Source organism: Rhinoderma darwinii, chromosome 2, assembly GCF_050947455.1.
Source record: "Rhinoderma darwinii isolate aRhiDar2 chromosome 2, aRhiDar2.hap1, whole genome shotgun sequence".
NCBI lineage: Eukaryota > Metazoa > Chordata > Amphibia > Anura > Rhinodermatidae > Rhinoderma > Rhinoderma darwinii.
This window is the reverse complement of record NC_134688.1, coordinates 114768819-114777376: the sequence shown is the minus strand read 5'-3', so window position 1 is coordinate 114777376 and position 8558 is coordinate 114768819.

Sequence of the window (8558 nt, the reverse complement as noted above, 5' to 3'; positions counted from 1 at the left end):
CGGTGGTGGCTTTTTGCTGACTAGCTCTGATATGTCACTTCTCCTTTGTGCAGAAGATCAAGTATATGACACTACTACCCATCCTCTTGTTATTGCTCAAGTAAAAGTTATATCAAGTTAAAATTATCAAAGCGGCGTACGTTGTATGAACAATTTGGCGCATTTCGTTATACATGTTGGGCACTTTTGTTTTTACCATATTCTAGCTCTTGGTTGGCTTAGTTCATGCCACTTTTGTGCACTAAAATTTTGGCACACTTTCAACCATTAAGTGTCTAGTGAGATGTAAACATCTGTTCTTTTTAGCGCAAATCAATAATACATTTGTCTAAATTGATTTGCCCCCCAAAAAAGGTGCACTCAAGGCCAAAATTCTGGGGCAATAACAAGTAAATCTGCCCCTATATCTCTTCAGACCTCCTCTGCATCTCATTGGAGAGCCACGTATGGGCTACATAGTTTCCATGTACTTTACTACTTTACTTTCTTTCAGTCCATACGCAGCACTCCAAGGAGAGCTGACAAATGCCAGAAGGAGCCAAAGGAGCACATGCTCAGCAGATTAATTGTGGAAAGTCTCAGCACCCAGACCACACTGATCCAAACTCTGACATGTCTCTATGCCACGGCAGAAGGTTTATGAAATGACAGCTAACCTTTACATACTGTATTGTCACTGCACTGAGTCTCAATACAGAATGAAGAAATTCATAAGAAGAAATTGTCACTGCTGACCAACCATCCACGATTATATTCTGTCATGGTTGTCCTGATATATTATGATGTGTGTTATTCATAAATTATGTAAATTATTAATTACACCATTCTATATATTAGTATAACTATGATAGTCTATTTGGTTTTGTGTTTTTAGAAAGAGAGGTCATAGGTTAAAGCTAAGGAAGTTTTCATTGTAATTGCCCAATTAACAAATAGAAATATGGAGAAAGAAATAGCTGGAAAGTGGTTTAAGACGGGTTAAGATGCCTTGTAAAAGGTCAATGTCATGATGTCCTTGAAATTATGAAATTAGTAATATTAACAGCTAGAATATATATATTTATTTTATTATTTTTTTTATTTTAAACACCGGATCTGGCTAGTTTATCGGTCAGATGCAGGATATTTTATCTTGCACAATTGTCATATGTCAGATATTACAGGAGCAGAAGAGTGCAAGATTAGAAGTTGAAGGGTTATTACAATATTATTCTGGTGTATTCTGACAATCTGCTCAAATCCCCATATTTGGTCCTGAAGTCAACTACACAAAATAGGTAGACATATAATCTACAGTTATGCAACCATATATCCAATAATACTGTACACTGATGATAAACTGTCACTCTGTCAGCATAGTCAATCAATAACAAAGTTATTAAAAGATAATTCACAGGTGAAAACCAATATGGCTGCTCTACTTATTGTCACTATTGTAAAAATGCAAAAAGAAAAATGCCACGGTCTGTAAGTAAAGTATAAATAAGGTTAAGTTCACATATGTGCTATAAATTCAGTTTTTTTGTTTAGCCATAGGAGCCAAAAACCGGAATTCAATGTGGTCATGGATCCATGGATGACTTTATTGGGTTATGTCGGTTTTCTTTCATGGTGTCCATCATTTCATCTGACAACATAGAAATGCATGTGCCACTATTTTGTCTTGGATTTTCATCTGAATCTGCGATGTAGGCTCCTAAAGGAGTCTCCAATGCTGATGTGAACGTAGCATAAAAGAAACATTTATTTATACCTGTACTTTGTTTTGGATCCACTTCTGGCTTTCGCTCAAAAAATTTAGCTAAAAACTGCACCAACAACGGCATCAAAACGGCTTGTGTGATTCCGGCCTTAATGTACCTTCTTCTTTGTCATTATTAATATTTGAGAATTTCTTGATGAGGGTTCATACTGCTCTTTTAGCAAATGGGTTATCACAAAGTGTCCCCCTGTTGGGCCCCCGAGTTGTCAGCTGTTATCTTTGTAGAAATCTAGCAGTAAGAGTTGAATTTCCCTGCAGCAGTCCTGCATCACACAGCGCTCCTTCAAATCAATGGAGGACAGTACAGGTCCTCCAGAGCGAGAGATTCTGCTTGTAACCACTCTCCACTCTGGCCAAGAGACGAGAATCCAGAACAGAGGATCCTCCTTTGTTAACTCAGAATTCCCTAATAGGATATATGAAAATGGGTTTTCTAAACTGGACAACCACCTATGGCAAGGGAGTAAACAATGGCAGAAAGAAGTTAAGTGGTTATCTGGTTTAGAAAAGTTTTTTCAAATACGCTAATAATTATTTCTGCGTTAATAGAAGGGGTTCTCCCATTCCTCCATTTTACGGAGCAGAGCCTGGCTATGAAGAGCAAAAACCAAAAGGAGGCAACAGCAAACAGACTTCTTATAAAAAAAAAACTTGTAGGTTTATCCACTTCCACAATGAGCTTGAGGAAGGCTCATTGTTGAGCTGAAACATTGTGTATTCACAAGTAGTGGTAAAATAACCTTCAAGTTTTTTGCAATCTGAAAAATAAGTATTTTTGTTGTTGCCTTCTTTTGATATTTTCCTTTATGGGATTTATGGGACTGATCCGCTCTATCTTGTAATCTGCACTACAGCACATATATTTTGTGGAAAGTGCTGCGTCTGCATGCGTTTATGTTTCGTACGGCTACAAAGAGCGTCTTGAAAATATACAAGAAAAATTGGTCCGCTCACCACTCACATGAAGTAAGGACGCCACATTCCATGATTGATCAGTGCACGGGCAAGAGAGCTACGTCGGGAGTAGGTCAAAATCCAAGTAACAAACTTAGAGGTCTAGCACACGATATGATATGAAAAAATAGAAAACTGTTTATTTGAGTCAAAATTAAAACAAGAAATTAAAAAATCCCTGGGAGAGAATGCCTACGCGTTTCAAACTTTTCATAGCTATGATTAAGCTAAATGCGTAGGCGTTCTCTCCTCCCGGGATTTTTTAATTTCTTGTTTTAATTTTGACTCAAATAAACTGTAAAGGATCTGCCAGGCACTATGTCTGGGTATACTCCCAGGATTAATCAGTCGACACCTGAGGCCAGACCTCTGAGACTGACACCTGCTCCCACCAATCAGGGTGGCAGGCTCAGGAGTGGGAGAGCCTATCGCGGCCTGGTCAGTCAGAGTTAGCTCCGCCCCCTGTCCATTTATACCTGCCGTTTTCTCTTCCTCCTTGCTTGTTATTCTCTTGGATTCCTGGCCCCACTGCTGCCTTGCTCCAGCCTGCTTCTGCCGTGCTTCTGCCTTGCTTCAGTTCCGTTTATCCTGCGTTGCTCTGCCCCTGGCTTGCTTCTGCTCCGTGCTCCCGTTTGTATACTCCACTACTTCCTGATCCTGACTGGCTCTTTCCCGCTCCGTTTCCTCGCGGCGTTCCGTGGGCTACTGTATTCCCTTGCGTGTTCCCTGTTTGTACCCCCTTGCACTTGGACAGCGTGGGGGCCGCCGCCCAGTTGTGCCCCGTCGCCTGGGGCGGGTCGTTGCGGGTGGGCGGGGACGGGGCGGTGGGTAGATTGGGGCTCACTTGTTCCCTTCACCTCCTTCCGCCATTACATAATAACAAGCCCTTACCTAGTCTACCATTTCTTCTACGCTGACGCTATAATGGACCCCCTTGAGACCCTAACCCAGCAGATGCAGGGCCTCTCCCTACAGGTCCAGGCCCTGGCTCAGAGGGTCAATCAGTCTGACGCTGCCTTTGTAGTACCCCTCACCTCACCTTTAGAACCCAACCTCCAGTTACCTGACCGGTTCTCAGGGGACCGTAAGACTTTTCTCTCCTTCCGGGAGAGTTGCAGACTTTATTTCCGCCTAAGACCTCACTCCTCAGGTTCCGAGAACCAGCGGGTGGGTATCATTATATCCCGACTCCAGGAAGGGCCCCAAGAGTGGGCCTTCTCCTTGGCTCCTGACGCCCCTGAACTTTCCTCCGTTGATCGGTTTTTCTCTGCCCTCGGTCTCATTTACGACGAGACTGACAGGACTGCCTTAGCCGAGAGTCAGCTGGTGACCTTACATCAGGGTAGGAGACCTGTTGAGGAATACTGTGCTGATTTTAGAAAGTGGTGCGTAGCTTCCCGGTGGAACGACCCGGCCCTAAAGTGCCAGTTTAGGTTAGGATTATCTGACGCCCTGAAGGATCTGCTGGTTAGCTACCCCTCTTCTGACTCCCTAGACCAGATTATGGCCCTAGCAGTACGACTTGACCGACGTCTCAGGGAACGTCAGCTTGAACGTTTCAATGTTTTCCCCTCTGACTGCCCTGCGATTCCCCCCGAGGTCCCGTCTCCTCGCTCTTCCACGGAGGACTCGGAGGTACCTATGCAACTCGGGGCCTCCATGTCCCCTCGACAACGTAGAGAGTTTCGCAGGAAGAATGGTCTCTGCTTCTATTGTGGGGACGACAAGCATCTACTGAACACATGTCCCAGGCGCAAGAATAAGCAGCCGGAAAACTTCCGCGCCTAAGTGATCATCGGGGAGGTCACTTGGGCGCACAGGTATTTCCCGTTAATACTAAACGCAATAAGATTTTGCTTCCCTTTCAGGTCTCGTTTGCTGGCCGGTCTGCCACTGGCAGTGCCTTCGTGGATTCGGGCTCATCTGCTAATATCATGTCTGTGGAATTTGCTATGTCTCTAGAGATGCCTTTTATTGATTTACCTTATCCTATCCCCGTAGTGGGTATCGACTCCACTCCTCTTGCTAATGGTTATTTTACTCAGCATACTCCTGTTTTTGAACTCCGTGTTGGCTCCATGCATTTGGAGCAGTGCTCTGTACTGGTGATGCAGGGATTATCGTCCGATCTGGTATTAGGTCTTCCCTGGTTGCAGCTGCATAATCCCACGTTTGATTGGAATACTGGGGATCTCACCAAATGGGGTAGTGAATGCCTGATGTCATGTCTTTCGGTTAACTCTATTTCTCCCCGGGAGGAGGTAAACACGCTTCCTGAGTTTGTTCAGGACTTCGCTGATGTGTTTTCTAAGGAGGCCTCCGAGGTGTTGCCCCCTCATAGAGATTACGATTGCGCCATCGATTTGGTGCCTGATGCCAAGCTTCCTAAGGGGAGGATATTTAATCTTTCATGTCCTGAACGTAAAGCTATGAGGGAGTATATCCAAGAATGCCTGGCCAAGGGTTTCATTCGCCCCTCGACTTCTCCTGTAGGTGCTGGCTTCTTCTTCGTGGGGAAGAAGGATGGTGGTCTTAGGCCGTGCATTGATTATCGGAACTTGAATAAGGTCACAGTAAGGAACCAGTAACTGTTTGTCCCCCTGCAATACCGGCTAAGGGTGCTCAGGGAAAACCATGACTCCGCTCTATCTGGTCATCCTGGCATCTTGGGTACCAAACTCCTCATTACCAGAAACTATTGGTGGCCTGGGTTGCCTAAAGATGTTAGGGCTTACGTCGCCGCTTGTGAGGTCTGTGCTAGGTCCAAGACCCCTAGGTCCCGACCTGCGGGCTTACTACGTTCCTTGCCCATTCCCCAGAGACCTTGGACCCATATCTCCATGGATTTTATCACCGATTTGCCTCCATCTCAGGGCAAGTCGGTGGTGTGGGTGGTAGTAGACCGCTTCAGCAAGATGTGCCACTTTGTGCCCCTTAAGAAACTACCTAACGCCAAGACGTTAGCTTCTTTGTTTGTGAAACACATTTTGCGTCTCCATGGGGCCCCAGTCAATATAGTTTCGGACAGAGGGGTACAATTTGTTTCCTTATTTTGGAGAGCTTTTTGTAAAAAATTGGAGATTGATCTGTCCTTCTCCTCCGCCTTCCATCCCGAAACTAATGGCCAAACGGAAAGGACTAACCAATCCCTGGAACAATATTTAAGGTGTTTCATTTCTGACTGTCAATTTGATTGGGTCTCATTCCTTCCCCTCGCCGAATTTTCCCTGAATAACCGGGTCAGTAACTCGTCAGGGGTCTCCCCGTTTTTCTGTAATTTCGGGTTTAATCCTAGGTTCTCCTCCGTTTCCCCTGGTGGTTCCAATAATCCCGAGGTAGAGGACGTTCATCGGGAACTGTGCACAGTCTGGGCCCAGGTTCAGAAGAACCTAGAGGCGTCCCAGAGCGTACAAAAGATTCAGGCTGATTGTAGACGTTCTGCTAACCCCCGGTTTGTCGTCGGGGATCTTGTGTGGTTGTCGTCGAGGAACTTGCGCCTTAAGGTCCCGTCCAGGAAGTTTGCTCCCCGATTTATTGGACCTTATAAGGTCATTGAAGTCCTCAACCCTGTATCCTTCCGTCTGGAGCTGCCCCCATCCTTTCGTATACACGACGTCTTCCATGCCTCCCTCCTGAAACGCTGCTCCCCGTCCTGGTCCCCCTCGAGGAAACCTCCTGTTCCCGTTCTCACCCCTGAGGGGGTGGAATTCGAGGTGGCCAAGATTGTGGACAGTAGGATGATCCAGGGCTCCCTCCAGTACCTGGTCCATTGGAGAGGATACGGGCCGGAGGAGAGGACTTGGGTTCCTGCTCGAGATGTTCACGCTGGGGTATTGATCAGGAGGTTCCACCTTCTCTTCCCCACTAAACCGGGTCCTCTTAGTAAGGGTCCGGTGGCCCCTCATAAAGGGGGGAGTACTGTAAAGGATCTGCCAGGCACTATGTCTGGGTATACTCCCAGGATTAATCAGTCGACACCTGAGGCCAGACCTCTGAGACTGACACCTGCTCCCACCAATCAGGGTGGCAGGCTCAGGAGTGGGAGAGCCTATCGCGGCCTGGTCAGTCAGAGTTAGCTCCGCCCCCTGTCCATTTATACCTGCCGTTTTCTCTTCCTCCTTGCTTGTTATTCTCTTGGATTCCTGGCCCCACTGCTGCCTTGCTCCAGCCTGCTTCTGCCGTGCTTCTGCCTTGCTTCAGTTCCGTTTATCCTGCGTTGCTCTGCCCCTGGCTTGCTTCTGCTCCGTGCTCCCGTTTGTATACTCCACTACTTCCTGATCCTGACTGGCTCTTTCCCGCTCCGTTTCCTCGCGGCGTTCCGTGGGCTACTGTATTCCCTTGCGTGTTCCCTGTTTGTACCCCCTTGCACTTGGACAGCGTGGGGGCCGCCGCCCAGTTGTGCCCCGTCGCCTGGGGCGGGTCGTTGCGGGTGGGCGGGGACGGGGCGGTGGGTAGATTGGGGCTCACTTGTTCCCTTCACCTCCTTCCGCCATTACATAAACAGTTTTGTATTTTTTCATATCACATCGTGTGCTGGACCTCTAACTTTGTTAGAAAGAGCGTCTCTCAGTCTGGCGGACCCAGCACATTTATGCATTATACAGACAGCTGATTGATTTAATTGATTCCAATATGATTCCAATATTGACTTTAATATGCACTGCATTCATTTATCCTGTGGCGTTGCTGCAGGGAAATTGAATACTTTTTATTGAATTCCCACACAGGTTTCCTTTAATGATGAACACTACCTTGTATGATTCTATTTCAGAACTACGTATCTGGGAAAACACTGGGGAGATTATAGGTATGGGCATGGCATGTGACCTAGAGGGCCTCCATGAACCAGCTTCTCCAGCTGGAAAGGACTTCCTAACTCCCACAGATGTCAATGGAGAGTGCATGTGCAGTCACCTCTCCTATATATGGTTGTGATAGGGATTGGTTTAGGTGGGGTCTAGTTCCCAGAAGTGGGATAGGGCCCCACAAACCTCAATCCTGTCCTAACTGTGTGCCAGCAACACATGGCTACCGACCGACAGATTGACTGTGCCGGGAAAACCCATTATATTAAATCTACATCTTGATGAAAAGGGTCGAGTGGTGAACACCTCTCTCAATATAAATAAAACTCATAACTTTATTTCTTAGTACAGTAAATCCCAGGGAGCCCTGCAGAATAATTAAGAGTTCACACACATTCTATGTGTTGAATGCTGCAGATGCCAAACCAAGAACACCTGACAAGTGGAAAGATGAGTGGGGGAGATGAATCCCTTATGTGAAAATTCATAGAACCTTTCTTTAATCCTGCCTTAGTTAGGAATTACAACACATTTCTTTGCAGACATACATTCAGATGCTAAAGTCACGGCCGATTACAGTTAATCATAAGTAGTATAATTTATAGTCATGTAGAAACAGTAGCGGTAACTATTGGCATGTGAAGGAGGTAGAGGAGAATCTCTCAGCCGGTTGTCTAGAGTCACTAGAATGCTTTGCAGATAGGCCGCAGTTCTATTGACCTCTAAATTGAAAGCACTTATCTAATATCTAGGGAAAGGATTCCAAATATGAAAGAAATATTTACTCCAATATATGTAGTGGACTAGCTATTAATGCAGCGTGTGATAAATGCTGGCTCTAAATTAATTTTGCAGAAGCTGAGGTATTATTTTTAGTAATGACTGGGATTATGCTCTTTTGTCAAAGCAATTATACAAAACGAGAGTGGAACGTGATGGATTTAGAAATTAAAGTGTGATGTCCTATTAGCACTGTTATGATAACACTGGAGCTCTAGTATGTCAAATGTAGGAGCATTAGATAGTAGAGAAGATGG